This window comes from Oncorhynchus mykiss, chromosome 24 (assembly GCF_013265735.2).
Source record: "Oncorhynchus mykiss isolate Arlee chromosome 24, USDA_OmykA_1.1, whole genome shotgun sequence".
In the NCBI taxonomy this organism is placed as follows: Eukaryota; Metazoa; Chordata; class Actinopteri; order Salmoniformes; family Salmonidae; genus Oncorhynchus; species Oncorhynchus mykiss.
The window spans coordinates 44901006-44927092 of record NC_048588.1 but is presented as its reverse complement, the minus strand read 5'-3'; positions in this window follow the sequence as shown (position 1 = coordinate 44927092).

Sequence of the window (26087 nt, the reverse complement as noted above, 5' to 3'; positions counted from 1 at the left end):
GTTCCTCATGGCTCTATAGTCTGGTCAGTCGTAGTACCTCATGGCTCTAAAGTCTGGTCAGTAGTAGTACCTCATGGCTCTAAAGTCTGGTCAGTAGTAGTACCTCATGGCTCTATAGTCTGGTAAGTAGTAATACCTCATGGCTATATAGTCTGGTCAGTAGTAGTTCATCATGGCTCTATAGTCTGGTCAGTAGTAGTTCCTCATGGCTCTATAGTCTGGTCAGTAATAGTTCCTCATGGCTCTATAGTCTGGTCAGTAGTAGTTCCTCATGGCTCTATAGTCTGGTCAGTAGTAGTTCCTCATGGCTCTCTAGTCTGGTCAGTAGTAGTTCCTCATGGCTCTATAGTCTGGTCAGTCGAAGTTTCTCATGGCTCTATAGTCTGGTCAGTAGTAGTACCTCATGGCTCTGTAGTCTGGTCAGTAGTAGTTCCTCATGGCTCTATAGTCTGGTCAGTAATAGTTCCTCATGGCTCTATAGTCTGGTCAGTAGTAGTTCCTCATGGCTCTATAGTCTGGTCAGTAGTAGTTCCTCATGGCTCTCTAGTCTGGTCAGTAGTAGTTCCTCATGGCTCTATAGTCTGGTCAGTAGTAGTTCCTCATGGCTCTATAGTCTGGTCAGTAGTAGTACCTCATGGCTCTGTAGTCTGGTCAGTAGTAGTTCCTCATGGCTCTATAGTCTGGTCAGTAGTAGTTCCTCATGGCTGTATAGTCTGGTCAGTAGTAGTTCCTCATGGGTCTATAGTCTGGTCAGTAGTAGTTCCTCATGGCTCTATAGTCTGGTCAGTAGTAGTTCCTCATGGCTCTATAGTCTGGTCAGAAGTAGTTCCTCATGGCTCTATAGTCTGGTCAGTAGTAGTACCTCTTGGTCTATAGTCTGGTCAGTAGTAATACCACATGGTCTATAGTCTGGTCAGTAGTAGTTCCTCATGGCACTATAGTCTGGTCAGTAGTTGTTCCTCATGGCTCTATAGTCTGGTCAGTAGTAGTTCCTCATGGCTCTATAGTCTGGTCAGTCGTAGTACCTCATGGCTTTATATTCTGGAATGTAGTTGTTCCTCATGGCTCTATAGTCTGGTCGGTAGTAGTTCCTCATGGCTCTATAGTCTGGTCAGTAGTAGTACCTCATGGTCTATAGTCTGGTCAGTAGTAATACCTCATGGTCTATAGTCTGGTCAGTAGTAGTTCCTCATGGCTCTATAGTCTGGTTAGTAGTAGTACCTCGTGGTCTATAGTCTGGTCAGTAGTAGTACCTCATGGTCTATAGTCTGGTCAGTAGTAATACCTCATGGTCTATAGTCTGGTCAGTAGTAGTACCTCATGGTCTATAGTCGGGTCAGTAGTAATACCTCATGGTCTATAGTCTGGTCAGTAGTAATACCTCATGGCTCTATAGTCTGGTCAGTAGTAATACCTCATGGCTCTATAGTCTGGTCAGTAGTAATACCTCATGGCTGTATAGTCTGGTCAGTAGTAGTACCTCATGGCTCTATAGTCTGGTCAGTAGTAGTTCCTCATGGCTCTATAGTCTGGTCAGCAGTAGTACCTCATGGCTCTAAAGTCTGGTCAGTCGTAGTTCCTCATGGCTCTATAGTCTGGTCAGTAGTAATACCTCATGGCTCTATAGTCTGGTCAGTAGTAATACCTAATGGCTGTATAGTCTGGTCAGTAGTAGTACCTCATGGCTCTATAGTCTGGTCAGTAGTAGTTCCTCATGGCTCTATAGTCTGGTCAGTATTAGTTCCTCATGGCTCTATAGTCTGGTCAGTAGTAGTTCCTCATGGCTCTATAGTCTGGTCAGCAGTAGTTCCTCATGGCTCTATAGTCTGGTCAGTAGTAGTTCCTCATGGCTCTTTAGTCTGGTCAGTAGTAGTTCCTCATGGCTCTATAGTCTGGTCAGTAGTAATACCTCATGGCTCTATAGTCTGGTCAGTAGTAGTACCTCATGGCTCTATAGACTGGTCAGTAGTATTTCCTCATGGCTCTATAATCTGGTCAGTAGTAATAACTCATGGCTCTATAGTCTTGTCAGTAGTTGTTCCTCATGGCTCTATAGTCTGGTCAGTAGTAGTTCCTCATGGCTCTATAGTCTGGTCAGTCGTAGTACCTCATGGCTCTAAAGTCTGGTCAGTAGTAGTACCTCATGGCTCTAAAGTCTGGTCAGTAGTAGTACCTCATGGCTCTATAGTCTGGTCAGTAGTAATACCTCATGGCTATATAGTCTGGTCAGTAGTAGTTCATCATGGCTCTATAGTCTGGTCAGTAGTAGTTCCTCATGGCTCTATAGTCTGGTCAGTAATAGTTCCTCATGGCTCTATAGTCTGGTCAGTAGTAGTTCCTCATGGCTCTATAGTCTGGTCAGTAGTAGTTCCTCATGGCTCTCTAGTCTGGTCAGTAGTAGTTCCTCATGGCTCTATAGTCTGGTCAGTCGAAGTTTCTCATGGCTCTATAGTCTGGTCAGTAGTAGTTCCTCATGGCTCTATAGTCTGGTCAGTAGTAGTACCTCATGGCTCTGTAGTCTGGTCAGTAGTAGTTCCTCATGGCTCTATAGTCTGGTCAGTAGTAGTTCCTCATGGCTGTATAGTCTGGTCAGTAGTAGTTCCTCATGGGTCTATAGTCTGGTCAGTAGTAGTTCCTCATGGCTCTATAGTCTGGTCAGTAGTAGTTCCTCATGGCTCTATAGTCTGGTCAGAAGTAGTTCCTCATGGCTCTATAGTCTGGTCAGTAGTAGTACCTCTTGGTCTATAGTCTGGTCAGTAGTAATACCACATGGTCTATAGTCTGGTCAGTAGTAGTTCCTCATGGCACTATAGTCTGGTCAGTAGTAGTACCTCATGGTCTATAGTCTGGTCAGTAGTAATACCTCATGGTCTATAGTCTGGTCAGTAGTAGTACCTCATGGTCTATAGTCTGGTCAGTAGTAATACCTCATGGTCTATAGTCTGGTCAGTAGTAATACCTCATGGCTCTATAGTCTGGTCAGTAGTAATACCTCATGGCTCTATAGTCTGGTCAGTAGTAATACCTCATGGCTCTATAGTCTGGTCAGTAGTAGTACCTCATGGCTCTATAGTCTGGTCAGTAGTATTTCCTCATGGCTCTATAGTCTGGTCAGTAGTAGTACCTCATGGCTCTAAAGTCTGGTCAGTAGTAGTTCCTCATGGCTCTATAGTCTGGTCAGTAGTAGTTCCTCATGGCTCTATAGTCTGGTCAGCAGTAGTTCCTCATGGCTCTATAGTCTGGTCAGTAGTAGTTCCTCATGGCTCTATAGTCTGGTCAGTAGTAGTTCCTCATGGCTCTATAGTCTGGTCAGTAGTAGTTCCTCATGGCTCTATAGTCTGGTCAGTAGTAGGTCCTCATGGCTCTATAGTCTGGTCAGCAGTACTCCCTCATGGCTCTATAGTCTGGTCAGTAGTAGTTCCTCATGTCTCTATAGTCTGGTCAGTAGTAGTACTTCATGGCTCTATAGTCTGGTCAGTAGTAGTACCTCATGGCTCTATAGTCTGGTCAGTCGTAGTACCTCATGGCTCTATAGTCTGGTCAGTAGTAGTACCTCATGGCTCTATAGTCTGGTCAGTAGTAGTACCTCATGACTCTATAGTCTGGTCAGTAGTAGTACCTCATGGCTCTATAGTCTGGTCAGTAGTAGTTCCTCATGGCTCTATAGTCTGGTCAGTAGTAGTTCCTCATGTCTCTATATTCTTGTCAGTAGTAGTTCCTCATGGCTCTATAGTTTGGTCAGTAGTAGTTCCTCATGGCTCTATAGTCTGGTCAGTAGTAGTTCCTCATGGCTCTATAGTCTGGTCAGTAGTAATTCCTCATGGCTCTATAGTCTGGTCAGTAGTAGTTCCTCATGGCTCTATAGTCTGGTCAGTAGTAGTTCCTCATGTCTATATAGTCTTGTCAGTAGTAGTTCCAAATGGCTCTATAGTCTGGTCAGTAGTAGTTCCTCATGGCTCTATAGTCTGGTCAGTAGTAGTACCTCATGGCTTTATATTCTGGAATGTAGTTGTTCCTCATGGCTCTATAGTCTGGTCAGTAGTAGTTCCTCATGGCTCTATAGTCTGGTCAGTAGTAGTACCTCATGGTCTATAGTCTGGTCAGTAGTAATACCTCATGGCTCTATAGTCTGGTCAGTAGTAGTTCCTCATGGCTCTATAGTCTGGTCAGTAGTAGTACCTTGTGGTCTATAGTCTGGTCAGTAGTAGTACCTCATGGTCTATAGTCTGGTCAGTAGTAATACCTCATGGCTCTATAGTCTGGTCAGTAGTAATACCTCATGGCTCTATAGTCTGGTCAGTAGTAATACCTCATGGCTGTATAGTCTGGTCAGTAGTAGTACCTCATGGCTCTATAGTCTGGTCAGTAGTAGTTCCTCATGGCTCTATAGTCTGGTCAGCAGTAGTACCTCATGGCTCTAAAGTCTGGTCAGTCGTAGTTCCTCATGGCTCTATAGTCTGGTCAGTAGTAATACCTCATGGCTCTATAGTCTGGTCAGTAGTAATACCTAATGGCTGTATAGTCTGGTCAGTAGTAGTACCTCATGGCTCTATAGTCTGGTCAGTAGTAGTTACTCATGGCTCTATAGTCTGGTCAGTATTAGTTCCTCATGGCTCTATAGTCTGGTCAGTAGTAGTTCCTCATGGCTCTATAGTCTGGTCAGCAGTAGTTCCTCATGGCTCTATAGTCTGGTCAGTAGTAGTTCCTCATGGCTCTTTAGTAAGGTCAGTAGTAGTTCCTCATGGCTCTATAGTCTGGTCAGTAGTAATACCTCATGGCTCTATAGTCTGGTCAGTAGTAGTACCTCATGGCTCTATAGACTGGTCAGTAGTATTTCCTCATGGCTCTATAATCTGGTCAGTAGTAATAACTCATGGCTCTATAGTCTTGTCAGTAGTTGTTCCTCATGGCTCTATAGTCTGGTCAGTAGTAGTTCCTCATGGCTCTATAGTCTGGTCAGTCGTAGTATCTCATGGCTCTAAAGTCTGGTCAGTAGTAGTACCTCATGGCTCTAAAGTCTGGTCAGTAGTAGTACCTCATGGCTCTATAGTCTGGTCAGTAGTAATACCTCATGGCTATATAGTCTGGTCAGTAGTAGTTCATCATGGCTCTATAGTCTGGTCAGTAGTAGTTCCTCATGGCTCTATAGTCTGGTCAGTAGTAGTTCCTCATGGCTCTATAGTCTGGTCAGTAGTAGTTCCTCATGGCTCTATAGTCTGGTCAGTAGTAGTTCCTCATGGCTCTCTAGTCTGGTCAGTAGTAGTTCCTCATGGCTCTATAGTCTGGTCAGTCGAAGTTTCTCATGGCTCTATTGTCTGGTCAGTAGTAGTTCCTCATGGCTCTATAGTCTGGTCAGTAGTAGTACCTCATGGCTCTGTAGTCTGGTCAGTAGTAGTTCCTCATGGCTCTATAGTCTGGTCAGTAGTAGTTTCTCATGGCTGTATAGTCTGGTCAGTAGTAGTTCCTCATGGGTCTATAGTCTGGTCAGTAGTAGTTCCTCATGGCTCTATAGTCTGGTCAGTAGTTGTTCCTCATGGCTCTATAGTCTGGTCAGAAGTAGTTCCTCATGGCTCTATAGTCTGGTCAGTAGTAGTACCTCATGGTCTATAGTCTGGTCAGTAGTAATACCACATGGTCTATAGTCTGGTCAGTAGTAGTTCCTCATGGCACTATAGTCTGGTCAGTAGTAGTACCTCATGGTCTATAGTCTGGTCAGTAGTAATACCTCATGGTCTATAGTCTGGTCAGTAGTAGTACCTCATGGTCTATAGTCTGGTCAGTAGTAATACCTCATGGTCTATAGTCTGGTCAGTAGTAATACCTCATGGCTCTATAGTCTGGTCAGTAGTAATACCTCATGGCTGTATAGTCTGGTCAGTAGTAGTACCTCATGGCTCTATAGTCTGGTCAGTAGTATTTCCTCATGGCTCTATAGTCTGGTCAGTAGTAGTACCTCATGGCTCTAAAGTCTGGTCAGTCGTAGTTCCTCATGTCTCTATAGTCTGGTCAGTAGTAGTTCCTCATGGCTCTATAGTCTGGTCAGCAGTAGTTCCTCATGGCTCTATAGTCTGGTCAGTAGTAGTTCCTCATGGCTCTATAGTCTGGTCAGTAGTAGTTCCTCATGGCTCTATAGTCTGGTCAGTAGTAGTTCCTCATGGCTCTATAGTCTGGTCAGTAGTAGGTCCTCATGGCTCTATAGTCTGGTCAGTAGTACTCCCTCATGGCTCTATAGTCTGGTCAGTAGTAGTTCCTCATGTCTCTATAGTCTGGTCAGTAGTAGTACCTCATGGCTCTATAGTCTGGTCAGTAGTAGTACCTCATGGCTCTATAGTCTGGTCAGTCGTAGTACCTCATGGCTCTATAGTCTGGTCAGTAGTAGTACCTCATGGCTCTATAGTCTGGTCAGTAGTAGTACCTCATGACTCTATAGTCTGGTCAGTAGTAGTACCTCATGGCTCTATAGTCTGGTCAGTAGTAGTTCCTCATGGCTCTATAGTCTGGTCAGTAGTAGTTCCTCATGTCTCTATATTCTTGTCAGTAGTAGTTCCTCATGGCTCTATAGTTTGGTCAGTAGTAGTTCCTCATGGCTCTATAGTCTGGTCAGTAGTAGTTCCTCATGACTCTATAGTCTGGTCAGTAGTAATTCCTCATGGCTCTATAGTCTGGTCAGTAGTAGTTCCTCATGGCTCTATAGTCTGGTCAGTAGTAGTTCCTCATGTCTCTATAGTCTTGTCAGTAGTAGTTCCAAATGGCTCTATAGTCTGGCCAGTAGTAGTTCCTCATGGCTCTATAGTCTGGTCACTAGTAGTACCTCATGGCTTTATAGTTTGGTCAGTAGTAGTTCCTCATGGCTCTATAGTCTGGTCAGTAGTAGTTCCTCATGGCTCTATAGTCTGGTCAGTAGTACTCCCTCATGGCTCTATAGTCTGGTCAGTAGTAGTACCTCATGGCTCTATAGTCAGGTCAGTCGTAGTACCTCATGGCTCTATAGTCTGGTCAGTAGTAGTACCTCATGGCTCTATAGTCTGGTCAGTAGTAGTACCTCATGACTCTATAGTCTGGTCAGTAGTAGTACCTCATGGCTCTATAGTCTGGTCAGTAGTAGTTCCTCATGGCTCTATAGTCTGGTCAGTAGTAGTTCCTCATGTCTCTATATTCTTGTCAGTAGTAGTTCCTCATGGCTCTATAGTTTGGTCAGTAGTAGTTCCTCATGGCTCTATAGTCTGGTCAGTAGTAGTTCCTCATGACTCTATAGTCTGGTCAGTAGTAATTCCTCATGGCTCTATAGTCTGGTCAGTAGTAGTTCCTCATGGCTCTATAGTCTGGTCAGTAGTAGTTCCTCATGTCTCTATAGTCTGGTCAGTAGTAGTACCTCATGGCTCTATAGTCTGGTCAGTAGTAGTACCTCATGGCTCTATAGTCTGGTCAGTCGTAGTACCTCATGGCTCTATAGTCTGGTCAGTAGTAGTACCTCATGGCTCTATAGTCTGGTCAGTAGTAGTACCTCATGACTCTATAGTCTGGTCAGTAGTAGTACCTCATGGCTCTATAGTCTGGTCAGTAGTAGTTCCTCATGGCTCTATAGTCTGGTCAGTAGTAGTTCCTCATGTCTCTATATTCTTGTCAGTAGTAGTTCCTCATGGCTCTATAGTTTGGTCAGTAGTAGTTCCTCATGGCTCTATAGTCTGGTCAGTAGTAGTTCCTCATGACTCTATAGTCTGGTCAGTAGTAATTCCTCATGGCTCTATAGTCTGGTCAGTAGTAGTTCCTCATGGCTCTATAGTCTGGTCAGTAGTAGTTCCTCATGTCTCTATAGTCTTGTCAGTAGTAGTTCCAAATGGCTCTATAGTCTGGCCAGTAGTAGTTCCTCATGGCTCTATAGTCTGGTCACTAGTAGTACCTCATGGCTTTATAGTTTGGTCAGTAGTAGTTCCTCATGGCTCTATAGTCTGGTCAGTAGTAGTTCCTCATGGCTCTATAGTCTGGTCAGTAGTAATTCCTCATGGCTCTATAGTCTGGTCAGTAGTAGTTCCTCATGGCTCTATAGTCTGGTCAGTAGTAGTTCCTCATGGGTCTATAGTCTGGTCAGTAGTAGTTCCTCATGGCTCTATAGTCTGGTCAGTAGTTGTTCCTCATGGCTCTATAGTCTGGTCAGAAGTAGTTCCTCATGGCTCTATAGTCTGGTCAGTAGTAGTACCTCATGGTCTATAGTCTGGTCAGTAGTAATACCACATGGTCTATAGTCTGGTCAGTAGTAGTTCCTCATGGCACTATAGTCTGGTCAGTAGTAGTACCTCATGGTCTATAGTCTGGTCAGTAGTAATACCTCATGGTCTATAGTCTGGTCAGTAGTAGTACCTCATGGTCTATAGTCTGGTCAGTAGTAATACCTCATGGTCTATAGTCTGGTCAGTAGTAATACCTCATGGCTCTATAGTCTGGTCAGTAGTAATACCTCATGGCTCTATAGTCTGGTCAGTAGTAATACCTCATGGCTGTATAGTCTGGTCAGTAGTAGTACCTCATGGCTCTATAGTCTGGTCAGTAGTATTTCCTCATGGCTCTATAGTCTGGTCAGTAGTAGTACCTCATGGCTCTAAAGTCTGGTCAGTCGTAGTTCCTCATGTCTCTATAGTCTGGTCAGTAGTAGTTCCTCATGGCTCTATAGTCTGGTCAGCAGTAGTTCCTCATGGCTCTATAGTCTGGTCAGTAGTAGTTCCTCATGGCTCTATAGTCTGGTCAGTAGTAGTTCCTCATGGCTCTATAGTCTGGTCAGTAGTAGTTCCTCATGGCTCTATAGTCTGGTCAGTAGTAGGTCCTCATGGCTCTATAGTCTGGTCAGTAGTACTCCCTCATGGCTCTATAGTCTGGTCAGTAGTAGTTCCTCATGTCTCTATAGTCTGGTCAGTAGTAGTACCTCATGGCTCTATAGTCTGGTCAGTAGTAGTACCTCATGGCTCTATAGTCTGGTCAGTCGTAGTACCTCATGGCTCTATAGTCTGGTCAGTAGTAGTACCTCATGGCTCTATAGTCTGGTCAGTAGTAGTACCTCATGACTCTATAGTCTGGTCAGTAGTAGTACCTCATGGCTCTATAGTCTGGTCAGTAGTAGTTCCTCATGGCTCTATAGTCTGGTCAGTAGTAGTTCCTCATGTCTCTATATTCTTGTCAGTAGTAGTTCCTCATGGCTCTATAGTTTGGTCAGTAGTAGTTCCTCATGGCTCTATAGTCTGGTCAGTAGTAGTTCCTCATGGCTCTATAGTCTGGTCAGTAGTAATTCCTCATGGCTCTATAGTCTGGTCAGTAGTAGTTCCTCATGGCTCTATAGTCTGGTCAGTAGTAGTTCCTCATGTCTATATAGTCTTGTCAGTAGTAGTTCCAAATGGCTCTATAGTCTGGTCAGTAGTAGTTCCTCATGGCTCTATAGTCTGGTCAGTAGTAGTACCTCATGGCTTTATATTCTGGAATGTAGTTGTTCCTCATGGCTCTATAGTCTGGTCAGTAGTAGTTCCTCATGGCTCTATAGTCTGGTCAGTAGTAGTACCTCATGGTCTATAGTCTGGTCAGTAGTAATACCTCATGGCTCTATAGTCTGGTCAGTAGTAGTTCCTCATGGCTCTATAGTCTGGTCAGTAGTAGTACCTCGTGGTCTATAGTCTGGTCAGTAGTAGTACCTCATGGTCTATAGTCTGGTCAGTAGTAATACCTCATGGCTCTATAGTCTGGTCAGTAGTAATACCTCATGGCTCTATAGTCTGGTCAGTAGTAATACCTCATGGCTGTATAGTCTGGTCAGTAGTAGTACCTCATGGCTCTATAGTCTGGTCAGTAGTAGTTCCTCATGGCTCTATAGTCTGGTCAGCAGTAGTACCTCATGGCTCTAAAGTCTGGTCAGTCGTAGTTCCTCATGGCTCTATAGTCTGGTCAGTAGTAATACCTCATGGCTCTATAGTCTGGTCAGTAGTAATACCTAATGGCTGTATAGTCTGGTCAGTAGTAGTACCTCATGGCTCTATAGTCTGGTCAGTAGTAGTTACTCATGGCTCTATAGTCTGGTCAGTATTAGTTCCTCATGGCTCTATAGTCTGGTCAGTAGTAGTTCCTCATGGCTCTATAGTCTGGTCAGCAGTAGTTCCTCATGGCTCTATAGTCTGGTCAGTAGTAGTTCCTCATGGCTCTTTAGTAAGGTCAGTAGTAGTTCCTCATGGCTCTATAGTCTGGTCAGTAGTAATACCTCATGGCTCTATAGTCTGGTCAGTAGTAGTACCTCATGGCTCTATAGACTGGTCAGTAGTATTTCCTCATGGCTCTATAATCTGGTCAGTAGTAATAACTCATGGCTCTATAGTCTTGTCAGTAGTTGTTCCTCATGGCTCTATAGTCTGGTCAGTAGTAGTTCCTCATGGCTCTATAGTCTGGTCAGTCGTAGTACCTCATGGCTCTAAAGTCTGGTCAGTAGTAGTACCTCATGGCTCTAAAGTCTGGTCAGTAGTAGTACCTCATGGCTCTATAGTCTGGTCAGTAGTAATACCTCATGGCTATATAGTCTGGTCAGTAGTAGTTCATCATGGCTCTATAGTCTGGTCAGTAGTAGTTCCTCATGGCTCTATAGTCTGGTCAGTAGTAGTTCCTCATGGCTCTATAGTCTGGTCAGTAGTAGTTCCTCATGGCTCTATAGTCTGGTCAGTAGTAGTTCCTCATGGCTCTCTAGTCTGGTCAGTAGTAGTTCCTCATGGCTCTATAGTCTGGTCAGTCGAAGTTTCTCATGGCTCTATTGTCTGGTCAGTAGTAGTTCCTCATGGCTCTATAGTCTGGTCAGTAGTAGTACCTCATGGCTCTGTAGTCTGGTCAGTAGTAGTTCCTCATGGCTCTATAGTCTGGTCAGTAGTAGTTTCTCATGGCTGTATAGTCTGGTCAGTAGTAGTTCCTCATGGGTCTATAGTCTGGTCAGTAGTAGTTCCTCATGGCTCTATAGTCTGGTCAGTAGTTGTTCCTCATGGCTCTATAGTCTGGTCAGAAGTAGTTCCTCATGGCTCTATAGTCTGGTCAGTAGTAGTACCTCATGGTCTATAGTCTGGTCAGTAGTAATACCACATGGTCTATAGTCTGGTCAGTAGTAGTTCCTCATGGCACTATAGTCTGGTCAGTAGTAGTACCTCATGGTCTATAGTCTGGTCAGTAGTAATACCTCATGGTCTATAGTCTGGTCAGTAGTAGTACCTCATGGTCTATAGTCTGGTCAGTAGTAATACCTCATGGTCTATAGTCTGGTCAGTAGTAATACCTCATGGCTCTATAGTCTGGTCAGTAGTAATACCTCATGGCTGTATAGTCTGGTCAGTAGTAGTACCTCATGGCTCTATAGTCTGGTCAGTAGTATTTCCTCATGGCTCTATAGTCTGGTCAGTAGTAGTACCTCATGGCTCTAAAGTCTGGTCAGTCGTAGTTCCTCATGTCTCTATAGTCTGGTCAGTAGTAGTTCCTCATGGCTCTATAGTCTGGTCAGCAGTAGTTCCTCATGGCTCTATAGTCTGGTCAGTAGTAGTTCCTCATGGCTCTATAGTCTGGTCAGTAGTAGTTCCTCATGGCTCTATAGTCTGGTCAGTAGTAGTTCCTCATGGCTCTATAGTCTGGTCAGTAGTAGGTCCTCATGGCTCTATAGTCTGGTCAGTAGTACTCCCTCATGGCTCTATAGTCTGGTCAGTAGTAGTTCCTCATGTCTCTATAGTCTGGTCAGTAGTAGTACCTCATGGCTCTATAGTCTGGTCAGTAGTAGTACCTCATGGCTCTATAGTCTGGTCAGTCGTAGTACCTCATGGCTCTATAGTCTGGTCAGTAGTAGTACCTCATGGCTCTATAGTCTGGTCAGTAGTAGTACCTCATGACTCTATAGTCTGGTCAGTAGTAGTACCTCATGGCTCTATAGTCTGGTCAGTAGTAGTTCCTCATGGCTCTATAGTCTGGTCAGTAGTAGTTCCTCATGTCTCTATATTCTTGTCAGTAGTAGTTCCTCATGGCTCTATAGTTTGGTCAGTAGTAGTTCCTCATGGCTCTATAGTCTGGTCAGTAGTAGTTCCTCATGACTCTATAGTCTGGTCAGTAGTAATTCCTCATGGCTCTATAGTCTGGTCAGTAGTAGTTCCTCATGGCTCTATAGTCTGGTCAGTAGTAGTTCCTCATGTCTCTATAGTCTTGTCAGTAGTAGTTCCAAATGGCTCTATAGTCTGGCCAGTAGTAGTTCCTCATGGCTCTATAGTCTGGTCACTAGTAGTACCTCATGGCTTTATAGTTTGGTCAGTAGTAGTTCCTCATGGCTCTATAGTCTGGTCAGTAGTAGTTCCTCATGGCTCTATAGTCTGGTCAGTAGTACTCCCTCATGGCTCTATAGTCTGGTCAGTAGTAGTACCTCATGGCTCTATAGTCTGGTCAGTCGTAGTACCTCATGGCTCTATAGTCTGGTCAGTAGTAGTACCTCATGGCTCTATAGTCTGGTCAGTAGTAGTACCTCATGACTCTATAGTCTGGTCAGTAGTAGTACCTCATGGCTCTATAGTCTGGTCAGTAGTAGTTCCTCATGGCTCTATAGTCTGGTCAGTAGTAGTTCCTCATGTCTCTATATTCTTGTCAGTAGTAGTTCCTCATGGCTCTATAGTTTGGTCAGTAGTAGTTCCTCATGGCTCTATAGTCTGGTCAGTAGTAGTTCCTCATGACTCTATAGTCTGGTCAGTAGTAATTCCTCATGGCTCTATAGTCTGGTCAGTAGTAGTTCCTCATGGCTCTATAGTCTGGTCAGTAGTAGTTCCTCATGTCTCTATAGTCTGGTCAGTAGTAGTACCTCATGGCTCTATAGTCTGGTCAGTAGTAGTACCTCATGGCTCTATAGTCTGGTCAGTCGTAGTACCTCATGGCTCTATAGTCTGGTCAGTAGTAGTACCTCATGGCTCTATAGTCTGGTCAGTAGTAGTACCTCATGACTCTATAGTCTGGTCAGTAGTAGTACCTCATGGCTCTATAGTCTGGTCAGTAGTAGTTCCTCATGGCTCTATAGTCTGGTCAGTAGTAGTTCCTCATGTCTCTATATTCTTGTCAGTAGTAGTTCCTCATGGCTCTATAGTTTGGTCAGTAGTAGTTCCTCATGGCTCTATAGTCTGGTCAGTAGTAGTTCCTCATGACTCTATAGTCTGGTCAGTAGTAATTCCTCATGGCTCTATAGTCTGGTCAGTAGTAGTTCCTCATGGCTCTATAGTCTGGTCAGTAGTAGTTCCTCATGTCTCTATAGTCTTGTCAGTAGTAGTTCCAAATGGCTCTATAGTCTGGCCAGTAGTAGTTCCTCATGGCTCTATAGTCTGGTCACTAGTAGTACCTCATGGCTTTATAGTTTGGTCAGTAGTAGTTCCTCATGGCTCTATAGTCTGGTCAGTAGTAGTTCCTCATGGCTCTATAGTCTGGTCAGTAGTAATTCCTCATGGCTCTATAGTCTGGTCAGTAGTAGTTCCTCATGGCTCTATAGTCTGGTCAGTAGTAGTTCCTCATGGGTCTATAGTCTGGTCAGTAGTAGTTCCTCATGGCTCTATAGTCTGGTCAGTAGTTGTTCCTCATGGCTCTATAGTCTGGTCAGAAGTAGTTCCTCATGGCTCTATAGTCTGGTCAGTAGTAGTACCTCATGGTCTATAGTCTGGTCAGTAGTAATACCACATGGTCTATAGTCTGGTCAGTAGTAGTTCCTCATGGCACTATAGTCTGGTCAGTAGTAGTACCTCATGGTCTATAGTCTGGTCAGTAGTAATACCTCATGGTCTATAGTCTGGTCAGTAGTAGTACCTCATGGTCTATAGTCTGGTCAGTAGTAATACCTCATGGTCTATAGTCTGGTCAGTAGTAATACCTCATGGCTCTATAGTCTGGTCAGTAGTAATACCTCATGGCTCTATAGTCTGGTCAGTAGTAATACCTCATGGCTGTATAGTCTGGTCAGTAGTAGTACCTCATGGCTCTATAGTCTGGTCAGTAGTATTTCCTCATGGCTCTATAGTCTGGTCAGTAGTAGTACCTCATGGCTCTAAAGTCTGGTCAGTCGTAGTTCCTCATGTCTCTATAGTCTGGTCAGTAGTAGTTCCTCATGGCTCTATAGTCTGGTCAGCAGTAGTTCCTCATGGCTCTATAGTCTGGTCAGTAGTAGTTCCTCATGGCTCTATAGTCTGGTCAGTAGTAGTTCCTCATGGCTCTATAGTCTGGTCAGTAGTAGTTCCTCATGGCTCTATAGTCTGGTCAGTAGTAGGTCCTCATGGCTCTATAGTCTGGTCAGTAGTACTCCCTCATGGCTCTATAGTCTGGTCAGTAGTAGTTCCTCATGTCTCTATAGTCTGGTCAGTAGTAGTACCTCATGGCTCTATAGTCTGGTCAGTAGTAGTACCTCATGGCTCTATAGTCTGGTCAGTCGTAGTACCTCATGGCTCTATAGTCTGGTCAGTAGTAGTACCTCATGGCTCTATAGTCTGGTCAGTAGTAGTACCTCATGACTCTATAGTCTGGTCAGTAGTAGTACCTCATGGCTCTATAGTCTGGTCAGTAGTAGTTCCTCATGGCTCTATAGTCTGGTCAGTAGTAGTTCCTCATGTCTCTATATTCTTGTCAGTAGTAGTTCCTCATGGCTCTATAGTTTGGTCAGTAGTAGTTCCTCATGGCTCTATAGTCTGGTCAGTAGTAGTTCCTCATGGCTCTATAGTCTGGTCAGTAGTAATTCCTCATGGCTCTATAGTCTGGTCAGTAGTAGTTCCTCATGGCTCTATAGTCTGGTCAGTAGTAGTTCCTCATGTCTCTATAGTCTTGTCAGTAGTAGTTCCAAATGGCTCTATAGTCTGGTCAGTAGTAGTTCCTCATGGCTCTATAGTCTGGTCACTAGTAGTACCTCATGGCTTTATATTCTGGAATGTAGTTGTTCCTCATGGCTCTATAGTCTGGTCAGTAGTAGTTCCTCATGGCTCTATAGTCTGGTCAGTAGTAGTACCTCATGGTCTATAGTCTGGTCAGTAGTAATACCTCATGGTCTATAGTCTGGTCAGTAGTAGTTCCTCATGGCTCTATAGTCTGGTCAGTAGTAGTACCTCGTGGTCTATAGTCTGGTCAGTAGTAGTACCTCATGGTCTATAGTCTGGTCAGTAGTAATACCTCATGGTCTATCGTCTGGTCAGTAGTAGTACCTCATGGTCTATAGTCTGGTCAGTAGTAATACCTCATGGCTCTATAGTCTGGTCAGTAGTAATACCTCATGGCTGTATAGTCTGGTCAGTAGTAGTACCTCATGGCTCTATAGTCTGGTCAGTAGTAGTTCCTCATGGCTCTATAGTCTGGTCAGTAGTAGTTCCTCATGGCTCTATAGTCTGGTCAGTCGAAGTTTCTCATGGCTCTATAGTCTGGTCAGTAGTAGTTCCTCATGGCTCTATAGTCTGGTCAGTAGTAGTTCCTCATGGCTCTATAGTCTGGTCAGTAGTAGTTCCTCATGGCTCTATAGTCTGGTCAGTAGTAGTTCCTCATGGCTCTATAGTCTGGTCAGTAGTAGTACCTCATGGCTATAGTCTGGTCAGTAGTAGTTCCTCATGGCTCTATAGTCTGGTCAGTAGTAGTTCCTCATGGCTGTATAGTCTGGTCAGTAGTAGTTCCTCATGGGTCTATAGTCTGGTCAGTAGTAGTTCCTCATGGCTCTATAGTCTGGTCAGTACTAGTTCCTCATGGCTCTATAGTCTGGTCAGTAGTAGTTCCTCATGGTTCTATAGTCTGGTCAGTAGTACTCCCTCATGGCTCTATAGTCTGGTCAGTTCTAGTTCCTCATGTCTCTATAGTCTGGTCAGTAGTAGTACCTCATGGCTCTATAGTCTGGTCAGTAGTAGTACCTCATGGCTCTATAGTCTGGTCAGTCATAGTCCCTCATGGCTCTATAGTCTGGTCAGTAGTAGTACCTCATGGCTCTATAGTCTGGTCAGTAGTAGTACCTCATGACTCTATAGTCTGGTCAGTAGTAGTACCTCATGGCTCTATAGTCTGGTCAGTAGTAGTTCCTCATGGCTCTATAGTCTGGTCAGTAGTAGTTCCTCATGTCTCTATAGTCTGGTCAGTAGTAGTTCCTCATGGCTCTATAGTCTGGTCAGTAGTAGTTCCTCATGGCTCTATAGTCTGGTCAGTAGTAGTTCCTCATGGCTCTATAGTCTGGTCAGTAGTAGTTCCTCATGGCTCTATAGTCTGGTCAGTAGTAGTACCTCATGGCTATAGTCTGGTCAGTAGTAGTTCCTCATGGCTCTATAGTCTGGTCAGTAGTAGTTCCTCATGGCTGTATAGTCTGGTCAGTAGTAGTTCCTCATGGGTCTATAGTCTGGTCAGTAGTAGTTCCTCATGGCTCTATAGTCTGGTCAGTACTAGTTCCTCATGGCTCTATAGTCTGGTCAGTAGTAGTTCCTCATGGCTCTATAGTCTGGTCAGTAGTACTCCCTCATGGCTCTATAGTCTGGTCAGTAGTAGTTCCTCATGTCTCTATAGTCTGGTCAGTAGTAGTTCCTCATGTCTCTATAGTCTTGTCAGTAGTAGTTCCAAATGGCTCTATAGTCTGGTCAGTAGTAGTTCCTCATGGCTCTATAGTCTGGTCAGTAGTAGTACCTCATGGCTCTATAGTCTGGTCAGTAGTAGTACCTCATGGCTCTATAGTCTGGTCAGTCATAGTCCCTCATGGCTCTATAGTCTGGTCAGTAGTAGTACCTCATGGCTCTATAGTCTGGTCAGTAGTAGTACCTCATGACTCTATAGTCTGGTCAGTAGTAGTACCTCATGGCTCTATAGTCTGGTCAGTAGTAGTTCCTCATGGCTCTATAGTCTGGTCAGTAGTAGTTCCTCATGTCTCTATATTCTTGTCAGTAGTAGTTCCTCATGGCTGTATAGTTTGGTCAGTAGTAGTTCCTCATGGCTCTATAGTCTGGTCAGTAGTAGTTCCTCATGGCTCTATAGTCTGGTCAGTAGTAATTCCTCATGGCTCTATAGTCTGGTCAGTAGTAGTTCCTCATGGCTCTATAGTCTGGTCAGTAGTAGTTCCTCATGGCTCTATAGTCTGGTCAGTAGTAGTACCTCATGGTCTATAGTCTGGTCAGTAGTAATACCTCATGGTCTATAGTCTGGTCAGTAGTAGTTCCTCATGGCTCTATAGTCTGGTCAGTAGTAGTACCTCGTGGTCTATAGTCTGGTCAGTAGTAGTACCTCATGGTCTATAGTCTGGTCAGTAGTAATACCTCATGGTTTATAGTCTGGTCAGTAGTAGTACCTCATGGTCTATAGTCTGGTCAGTAGTAATACCTCATGGTCTATAGTCTGGTCAGTAGTAATACCTCATGGCTCTATAGTCTGGTCAGTAGTAATACCTCATGGCTCTATAGTCTGGTCAGTAGTAATACCTCATGGCTGTATAGTCTGGTCAGTAGTAGTACCTCATGGCTCTATAGTCTGGTCAGTCGTAGTATCTCATGGCTCTAAAGTCTGGTCAGTAGTAGTACCTCATGGCTCTAAAGTCTGGTCAGTAGTAGTACCTCATGGCTCTATAGTCTGGTCAGTAGTAGTTCCTCATGGCTCTATAGTCTGGTCAGTAGTAGTTCCTCATGGCTCTATAGTCTGGTCAGTTGTAGTTCCTCATGGCTCTATAGTCTGGTCAGTAGTAGTTCCTCATGGCTCTATAGTCTGGTCAGTGGAAGTTTCTCATGGCTCTATAGTCTGGTCAGTAGTAGTTCCTCATGTCTCTATAGTCTGGTCAGTAGTAGTTCCTCATGGCTCTATAGTCTTGTCAGTAGTAGTTCCAAATGGCTCTATAGTCTGGTCAGTAGTAGTTCCTCATGGCTCTATAGTCTGGTCAGTAGTAGTACCTCATGGCTCTATAGTCTGGTCAGTAGTAGTACCTCATGGCTCTATAGTCTGGTCAGTCATAGTCCCTCATGGCTCTATAGTCTGGTCAGTAGTAGTACCTCATGGCTCTATAGTCTGGTCAGTAGTAGTACCTCATGACTCTATAGTCTGGTCAGTAGTAGTACCTCATGGCTCTATAGTCTGGTCAGTAGTAGTTCCTCATGGCTCTATAGTCTGGTCAGTAGTAGTTCCTCATGTCTCTATATTCTTGTCAGTAGTAGTTCCTCATGGCTGTATAGTTTGGTCAGTAGTAGTTCCTCATGGCTCTATAGTCTGGTCAGTAGTAGTTCCTCATGGCTCTATAGTCTGGTCAGTAGTAATTCCTCATGGCTCTATAGTCTGGTCAGTAGTAGTTCCTCATGGCTCTATAGTCTGGTCAGTAGTAGTTCCTCATGGCTCTATAGTCTGGTCAGTAGTAGTACCTCATGGTCTATAGTCTGGTCAGTAGTAATACCTCATGGTCTATAGTCTGGTCAGTAGTAGTTCCTCATGGCTCTATAGTCTGGTCAGTAGTAGTACCTCGTGGTCTATAGTCTGGTCAGTAGTAGTACCTCATGGTCTATAGTCTGGTCAGTAGTAATACCTCATGGTTTATAGTCTGGTCAGTAGTAGTACCTCATGGTCTATAGTCTGGTCAGTAGTAATACCTCATGGTCTATAGTCTGGTCAGTAGTAATACCTCATGGCTCTATAGTCTGGTCAGTAGTAATACCTCATGGCTCTATAGTCTGGTCAGTAGTAATACCTCATGGCTGTATAGTCTGGTCAGTAGTAGTACCTCATGGCTCTATAGTCTGGTCAGTCGTAGTATCTCATGGCTCTAAAGTCTGGTCAGTAGTAGTACCTCATGGCTCTAAAGTCTGGTCAGTAGTAGTACCTCATGGCTCTATAGTCTGGTCAGTAGTAGTTCCTCATGGCTCTATAGTCTGGTCAGTAGTAGTTCCTCATGGCTCTATAGTCTGGTCAGTTGTAGTTCCTCATGGCTCTATAGTCTGGTCAGTAGTAGTTCCTCATGGCTCTATAGTCTGGTCAGTGGAAGTTTCTCATGGCTCTATAGTCTGGTCAGTAGTAATTCCTCATGGCTCTATAGTCTGGTCAGTAGTAGTTCCTCATGGCTCTATAGTCTGGTCAGTAGTAGTTCCTCATGGCTCTATAGTCTGGTCAGTAGTCGTTCCTCATGGCTCTATAGTCTGGTCAGTAGTAGTTCCTCATGGCTCTATAGTCTGGTCAGTAGTAGTTCCTCATGGCTCTATAGTCTGGTCAGTAGTAGTACCTCATGGCTCTATAGTCTGGTCAGTAGTAGTTCCACATGGCTCTATAGTCTGGTCAGTAGTAGTTCCTCATGGCTCTATAGTCTGGTCAGTAGTAGTTCCTCATGGCTCTATAGTCTGGTCAGTAGTAATACCTCATGGCTCTATAGTCTTGTCAGTAGTTGTTCCTCATGGCTCTATAGTCTGGTTATTAGTAGTTCCTCATGGCTCTATAGTCTGGTCAGTCGTAGTACCTCATGGCTCTAAAGTCTGGTCAGTAGTAGTTCCTCATGGCTCTATAGTCTGGTCAGTAGTAATACCTCATGGCTGTATAGTCTGGTCAGTAGTAGTTCCTCATGGCTCTATAGTCTGGTCAGTAGTAGTACCTCATGGCTCTATAGTGTGGTCAGTAGTAGTTCCTCATGGCGCTATAGTCTGGTCAGTAGTAGTTCCTCTTGGCTCTATAGTCTGGTCAGTAGTAGTTCCTCTTGGCTCTATAGTCTTGTCAGTCGTAGTTTCTCATCCAATTTTGTTGCATTACAACCTGTAATTTTAATGGATTTTTAAAAATGTTTTATTTCACTTCACCAATTTTGGACATTTGTGTGTCCATTACATGAAATCCAAATAAAATTCCATTTAAATTACAGGTTGTAATCTCTACCGCACCTGTTGTCTCTTCCTCTGAATGACCTGCTATAAAAAGCTAACTGACATTTTATCCTGAGGTGCTGACCTGTTTCACCCTCGACACCAACTGTGATTATTATTATTTGAACCTGCTGGTCATTTATGAACATTTGAACATCTTGGCCATGTTCTGTTATAATCTCCACCCGGCACAGCCAGAAGAGGACTGACCACCCCTCATAGCCTGGTTCCTCTCTAGGTTTCTTCCTAGGTTCCAGCCTTTCTAGGGAGTTTTTCCTAGCCACCGTGCTTCTTTATCTTTGCTTGCTGTTTGGGGTTTTAGGCTGGGTTTCTGTACAGCACTTTGAGATATCGGCTGATGTAAAAAGGACTTTATAAATAAATTTGATTGAATGATGAAAGTGAGAGAGGGAGCGAGATGTGGGAAGGGAGTGGAAGACAGACAGAGAGAGAGATGGAGAGAGGAACAGAGACAGAAAGACAGCAGTGCAAATATACTTAGACTTGAATATTTAAACAACTCTTCTCTTCCAATTTGTTAGGAAATCGTATCTACCTATGGGGGAAGGATGGCCAGCCACACAGGAGGGTGATTTTTACTAAAGAGAAGGAGACTGTGCTGACGGAGATGCATGCTGGCCATTTCGGAGTGAAGCGAATGATTGCCAAAATCAACCTACGCTTCTTCTGATGGGGAATTGTCAAGGAGGTGGACAGCTGGCCAAGTGAAATAACCTTTTGTTTATCAATCATTATATTATATCTGAAAGCTTATGATTTCAATGAATCTCATATCAGAGAGCACACAATCTTTCAATGTGTCACGTTGTGCTTAAAGTTCAGTACCCTGTCTAGCCTGCCAGAAGTCTGAGAGGGTGAAGACTGTGGTACCAGAGTCCTGTCTAGCCTGCCAGAAGTCTGAGAGGGTGAAAACTGTGGTACCAGAGTCCAAAAGAGCCAGCCAGAAGTCTGAGAGGGTGAAGACTGTGGTACCAGAGTCCTGTCTAGCCTGCCAGAAGTCTGAGAGGGTAAAGACTGTGGTACCAGAGTCCTGTCTAGCCTGCCAGAAGTCTGAGAAGGTAAAGACTGTGGTACCAGAGACCAAAAGAGCCAGCCAGAAGTCTGAGAGGGTAAAGACTGTGGTACCAGAGACCAAAAGAGCCTGCCAGAAGTCTGAGAGGCTGAAGACTGTGGTACCAGAGTCCTGTCTAGCCTGCCAGAAGTCTGAGAGGGTGAAGACTGTGGTACCAGAGTCCTGTCTAGCCTGCCAGAAGTCTGAGAGGGTAAAGACTGTGGTACCAGAGTCCAAAAGAGCCTGCCAGAAGTCTGAGAGGGTGAAGACTGTGGTACCAGAGTCCAAAAGAGCCTGCCAGAAGTCTGAGAGGGTAAAGACTGTGGTACCAGAGACCAAAAGAGACAGCCAGAAGTCTGAGAGGGTAAAGACTGTGGTACCAGAGTCCAAAAGAGCCTGCCAGAAGTCTGAGAGGGTAAAGACTGTGGTACCAGAGACCAACAGAGCCAGGCAGAAGTCTGAGAGGGTGAAGACTGTGGTACCAGAGACCAAAAGAGCCTGCCAGAAGTCTTAGAGGTTGAAGACTGTGGTACCAGAGTCCTGTCTAGCCTGCCAGAAGTCTGAGAGGGTAAAGACTGTGGTACCAGAGTCCAAAAGAGCCTGCCAGAAGTCTGAGAGGGTAAAGACTGTGGTACCAGAGACCAAAAGAGCCAGCCAGAAGTCTGAGAGGGTAAAGACTGTGGTACCAGAGTCCAAAAACCCTGCCAGAAGTCTGAGAGGGTAAAGACTGTGGTACCAGAGACCAAAAGAGCCTGCCAGAAGTCTGAGAGTGTCAAGACTGTGGTACCAGAGTCCAAAAACCCTGCCAGAAGTCTGAGAGGGTAAAGACTGTGGTACCAGAGACCAAAAGAGCCTGCCAGAAGTCTGAGAGGTTGAAGACTGTGGCACCAGAGTCCAAGTCCATCAAAGTTGTTTTCACCAAAGCATATGATCTGTAAGTGTCCCAATGCAAATGATGCCCTGATAAGTTCTGTAATGGTTGCTGTATTTGACCACAGCAGAGTTCAACATTATAGAGTGTGTGTGTGTGTGTGTGTGTGTGTGTGTGTGTGTGTGTGTGTGTGTGTGTGTGTGTGTGTGTGTGTGTGTGTGTGTGTGTGTGTGTGTGTGTGTGTGTGTGTGCGTGCGTGCGTATCCTTACAAATACGAAAATCTGCAGACTTTGTGACACAGATACAGGTCAGAATAAAGTAATCTTCTCTCTAACACTTTAAATGTTAGGGCTGGACCTCATTGGACCCTCCACTAGGAATGGCAAGAGCTGGTGTCTGACGGCGACCTATCACTTTACCAAGTGGGTGGAGGCAATACCAATTAATGTCAGTACAGGAAGAGTATGTGCTTAACTCTAAAATCCCTTCTGTAACCCATTAAAAAGGGTGCTTGTAACCAAAAACAGATTTTCGTTTCTTATGATACCCATCAAGGATGGGACTAGCAAGGCCACCTCCAAGGCGATGGGGGACAATCTTCAAGACCCATGGTTCTTTTGAGGTCATCTTGAATTACTGAGGTCATGAACGCTGGAACAAGGTACGGATGTTATACTTTATATTCTGTCACCAATGGTTTGTTTTATTTATTTTTTACAATTTGTTTTTTCCATGGTACATAATCAGACATATTTCAATATTTTACATTGTCAATAGATATCGCTTTCCTATCCCCTCCTCCAGGTTTGGTGAATGGACCAACCAGAACCTCAAGACTGCCATGGTCAAGTCCCTTGATTGGTACCAGGAAGGATGGGAGAACAACCTGAAGGTCATTCTCTTTGCACACAACAGCAGCATCCAGACCGAGTACATAACACATATGGACTCATGTAGTAACCAAAAAACTGTTAAACACATTCAAATATATATATATATATATATATATATATATATATATATATATATTTACCTCAAATAGCCACCCTTTGCTTTGATGACAGCTTTGCACACTCTTGGCATTCTCCCAACCAGCTTCACCTGGAATGCTTTTCCAACCGTCTTGAAAGAGTTCCCACATTTGCTGAGCACTTGTTGGCTGCATTTCATTCACTTTGCGGTCCGACTCATCCCAAACCTTCTCAATTAAGTTGAGGTCGGGGGATTGTGGAGGCCTGGTCATCTGATGCAACACTCAATCACTCTCCTTGGTAAAATAGCCATTAAACAGCCTGGAGGTGTGTTGGGTCATTGTCCTGTTGAAAAACAAGTGATTATCCCACCAAGCCCAAACCAGATGGGATGGCATATCGCTGCAGAATGTTGTGGTTAAGTGTGCCCTGAATTCTAAATAAATCACAGACAGTGTCAACAGCAAAGTACCCCCACACCAGAACACCTCCTCCTCCATGCTTTACTGTGGGAAATACACATGCAGAGATCATCTGTTCACCCACACCACGTCTCACAAAGATGCTGTGTTTGTAACCAAAAATCAAACATTTTGACTCATCAGACCAAAGGACACATTTCCACCAGTCTAATGTCCATTGCTTGTGTTTCTTGGCAAAAGCAAGTCTCTTCTTATTATTGGTGTCCTTTAGTAGTGGTTTCTTTTTAGCAATTCGACCATGAAGGCCTGATTCACACAGTCTCATCTGAACAGTTGATGTTGAGATGTGTCAGTTACTTGAACTCTGTGAAGCATTTATTTGGGTTGCAATTTCTGGGGCTGGTAACTGTAATGAACTGATCCTCTGCAGCAGAGGTAACTCTGGGTCTTCCTTTCCTCTGACGGTCCTCATGAGAGACAGTTAACTCTAATGAACTGATCCTCTGCAGCAGAGGTAACTCTGGGTCTTCCATTCCTGTGGCGGTCCTCATGAGAGACAGTTAACTCTAATGAACTGATCCTCTGCAGCAGAGGTAACTCTGGGTCTTCCTTTCCTCTGACGGTCCTCATGAGAGACAGTTAACTCTAATGAACTGATCCTCTGCAGCAGAGGTAACTCTGGGTCTTCCATTCCTGTGGCGGTCCTCATGAGAGCCAGTTTCATCATAGCAGAGGTACCTCTGGGTCTTCCTTTCCTGTGGCGGTCCTCATGAGAGCCAGTTTCATCATAGCAGAGGTACCTCTGGGTCTTCCTTTCCTGTGGCGGTCCTCATGAGAGCCAGTTTCATCATAGCAGAGGTACCTCTGGGTCTTCCTTTCCTGTGGCGGTCCTCATGAGAGCCAGTTTCATCATAGCAGAGGTACCTCTGGGTCTTCCTTTCCTCTGGCGGTCCTCATGAGAGACAGTTAACTCTAATGAACTGATCCTCTGCAGCAGAGGTAACTCTGGGTCTTCCATTCCTGTGGCGGTCCTCATGAGAGCCAGTTTCATCATAGCAGAGGTACCTCTGGGTCTTCCTTTCCTGTGGCGGTCCTCATGAGAGCCAGTTTCATCATAGCAGAGGTAACTCTGGGTCTTCCTTTCCTGTGGCGGTCCTCATGAGAGCCAGTTTCATCATAGCAGAGGTAACTCTGGGTCTTCCTTTCCTGTGGCGGTCCTCATGAGAGCCAGTTTCATCATAGCAGAGGTAACTCTGGGTCTTCCTTTCCTGTGGCGGTCCTCATGAGAGCCAGTTTCATCATAGCAGAGGTAACTCTGGGTCTTCCTTTCCTGTGGCGGTCCTCATGAGAGACAGTTAACTCTAATGAACTGATCCTCTGAGCAGAGGTAACTCTGGGTCTTCCTGTCCTGTGGCGGTCCTCATGAGAGACAGTTAACTCTAATGAACTGATCCTCTGAGCAGAGGTAACTCTGGGTCTTCCTGTCCTGTGGCGGTCCTCATGAGAGACAGTTAACTCTAATGAACTGATCCTCTGAGCAGAGGTAACTCTGGGTCTTCCTGTCCTGTGGCGGTCCTCATGAGAGACAGTTAACTCTAATTAACTTATTCTCTGCAGCAGAGGTAACTCTGGGTCTTCCATTCCTGTGGCGGTCCTCATGAGAGACAGTTTCATCATAGCGCTTGATGGTTTTTGCAACTGCAATTGAAGAAACTTTCAACGTTTTTGAAATGTCCGTATTGACTGACCTTCACGTCTTAAAGTAATGATGGACTGTTGTTTCTCTGCCTATTTGAGCTGTTCTTGTCATAATATGGACTTGGTCTTTTACCAAATAGGGCTGTCTTCTGTATACCACCCCTACCTTGTCACAACACAACTGATTGGCTCAATTGCATTAAGAAGGAAAGAAATTCCACAAATTAACTTTTAACAAGGCACACCTATTAATTGAAATGCATTCCAGGTGACTACCTCATGAAGCTTGTTGAGAGAATACCAAGAGTGTGCAAAGCGGTCTTCAAGGAAAAATGTGGCTATTTGAAGAATCTCAAATATATAATATATTTAGATTTGTTTAAAAAAAAATTGGTTACTACATGAGTCCATATGTGTTATTTCACAGTGTTGATGTCTTCACTATTATTCTACAATGTAGAAAATAGTAAAAATAAAGAAAAACCCTGGAATGAGTAGGTGTTGTAAAACTGTTGACCGGTAGTGTACGTGAGTGTTACGGTTTTCTACTATCTCCTCCTCTGACGACGACGAGGTGTAGCAAGGATCGGACCAAAATGCAGCGTGGTAATTTTGATGCATGTTTAATAACCAAATAAACACGAACAATACAAAAACAACAAACGTAACGTGAAAACCTAAACAGCCTATCTGGTGACAACAAAGACAGGAACAATCACCCACGAAACACTCAAAGAATATGGCTGCCTAAATATGGTTCCCAATCAGAGACAACGATAATCACCTGCCTCTGATTGAGAACCAATTCAGACAGCCATAGACTATTCTAGATAACCCTACTATAATACAATCCCAATAACCTACAACCTACAAAAAAACAAGACAAAACACACCACATAAATAAACCCATGTCACACCCTGGCCTGACCAAAATAATAAAGAAAACACAAAATATAAAGACCAGGGCGTGACAGTGATCTTGCGAGAATGAACAATAGAGGATCGCTGAAATGATAATATTTCAGTGTAGATAAGGGAAGGGTAGGTTTAAATTACAACATGGCAGCCAGACTCTTCAGTGTATGAATCAAACACATTTGCATATGAATGGAGTGGAAATTAGCTGACTTCCTGATCTGTAAGGTAAGTAACTTTAATGTGTCAAGTAGATGACACGTTTCCTGTTTCCTTTGCCATTTACGAAACGTAGCAATGTC